Source organism: Rhynchophorus ferrugineus, unplaced genomic scaffold, assembly GCF_030347505.1.
Source record: "Rhynchophorus ferrugineus isolate W39M unplaced genomic scaffold, kcgeb_rfMv2 rfM6, whole genome shotgun sequence".
NCBI lineage: Eukaryota > Metazoa > Arthropoda > Insecta > Coleoptera > Curculionidae > Rhynchophorus > Rhynchophorus ferrugineus.
In genome coordinates this window covers 34,722,186-34,724,402 of record NW_027472585.1, presented here as the reverse complement: position 1 = coordinate 34,724,402, position 2,217 = coordinate 34,722,186, and the positions used below count along the sequence as shown (strand labels likewise).

Genomic DNA, 2,217 nt, shown 5'->3' with positions numbered 1-2,217 from the left:
GCGGATTGGTTTAGTGATTTTTCTTTGTGTTTAATAATTCTGCAAAACGCAAAGTATTAATGTGTTCCTCAATTATTTTGACAGACATGAACAATTGTCATGTATATTCAGAAGAATTACACACATATCTATAACATAATTCTCTTACCTTTAGCATTGAATCATAATCACACATGCAGAACGTTTCATTCAGTCACTGTCACTTTATGAGCCACTATTGTAGTCAATAACTAAGCTGTTATTTTCCAAACTAACACTAAACACTAACACTAAACTAATTCCATCATTTGTCAATTCATTTTTCTGTGTGTCATATATTCATCCACACCGAAATGTGTTATTGTAGACAATTTTTCTTCTTGTACATCTTTCTCGACCCGCATGTGTAGTACTTTACCACATCCCATAACAATTCCATTTGATTGAGTTGAATAAAGAAAGAGGAAGCTTGCACTCTGTGGCCATATTCTTCAGCTATCTGAACTATCTACTGTGTATCTTTTTTCAAGCATATATCTAGAAAAGTAAATTGCATAAAAGACAATTAAATATTTCATTCATATTTACCAAGAAAGAATTTGAAATACTTTACTCTTCCTTAGCCAATCCTTAATTAAAGCCTTTCCCAACCACTCGTTGGGATCTCTTTGTTGGATTTTTGTTTCTAGCATAAAGAACAATATATCTGCAATGAGTTATTGAAGAATATTATGATTTGCAATACATAATCAAATGTTATTTTAACTTACCATTTTTCATAAACTTTTGTTGTCTTTACACTCTTTTTATAAGTGTCTTTACAAGGGTGGCCTAATGTTCCATTTTGAAATATTTATGTTGATACACAAATTGAAGTAACAAATCTTTCTAATTTTTATTATATACTTTAAGAATTGTATTCTTTTAAAAGCAATGTCTGTAAGTTCCACTAGACCTCTTCGGTTATTTTTACACTACATGTATCCTATGTTTCTATGTTTTTGAATGGATGACTTACATCCCTAAAAGAGCAACCTAACCCTGAGTATTCTATGAATACTTTCTAGACTAACAGTTACCTCTGAAATAATTGTATTAAACTATATATGGAAAAAACTACTCACTGTTTTCATATATTTCATAAATTTAATATTGAATAGAACTAACATCAAGGTGATTCTTCGCCCCCTTCGTATCTAGACGCTTTCTTTTTGGTGAATTCAACATTGTATTGTTTTCCTTTTTTGAGAGATTTTAGTCACAGCATCCATACTAACATGCAGTGCGGCTGCAACACGCTAAAAGTATATCCAATAAGAACACCAGTAACTTAATATTTAATAGGATCAATATTTAACACGCTAACGTATTTTACTGGCGAGGGGCCTCCTTTTTCTTGTTGCTAGTCGAAGTTATTGATTAGAGACGTAATCTGTTTCTGGCTATTTATGGTTCGGTGTTTTCAGTCAAAGTAATCATAAATAGTATGCGGCCATTTGAAAATTATCAAATCAAGCAAAACAACGTTTGTCGGTTTATAACCTATTATCACAATTGTTTTGAAAAATTTTGCGCATTTGACAACTAAACGATTTTTATAAACTGATTAGGTCACTATTCGAACGTATGAGATAGAGTTCTCTTTCTTTTTAACCAGAATAAAATGAGACGGAAAATATTCCCTGGTATTAAAACAAATTACAAACTGGAATTGTCGATATATTTACATTGTACTGGTCTGATTTCACAGTTATTATTGATAGGTTATAGGATTAATATTCTCGAACAATACGCACTTTGTGCAAAAAAACTTCGCAAAACTATAACTAACTAGATCTGATGATAAGAAACAGGTTTTTTGTTGATTCAAAAAAAACGGCGATATAAAAATTCTTTTACTTGCATCGGGTCTTCCTTGCATTTCCAGTTTGACGTTGAACGGTTTATACGAAATCGATGGTTTTTACGTCTTCGCTGCTTCTATATTGTACAAGCGTATAAAACCACGAACAGTAATATAGCATACTTTGTTTTCAGTAGCGGAAAGAAGTATTCAAAGACGGACGAAATGTATCGATCGGTTTCCGTATATCGCTTACAGTGTTTCGCTAATAAAACCCGAAGTTTATGAATTAAAACGGTTAAACCAATTTTGTTGCACTGGAAACTGAAACTGTACTAATGAGAAACGCCTGTTTATTACGTATTAACTCTCTAATTTTATTAACTAATTTGTTC

General features: G+C 31.6%; 1 long non-coding RNA gene across 1 annotated transcript; it reads right to left on the bottom strand.

Annotated features, from left to right (window-relative positions):
- Positions 1-827: 827 nt before the first annotated feature.
- On the bottom strand, positions 828-1,513 carry LOC143197844 (uncharacterized). Its single transcript, XR_013006086.1, has 3 exons — positions 1,346-1,513; positions 1,147-1,277; positions 828-1,060 (listed from the first exon to the last, which is right to left on the bottom strand). It is a non-coding gene; the product is annotated as an uncharacterized LOC143197844 (long non-coding RNA).
- Positions 1,514-2,217: the final 704 nt, after the last annotated feature.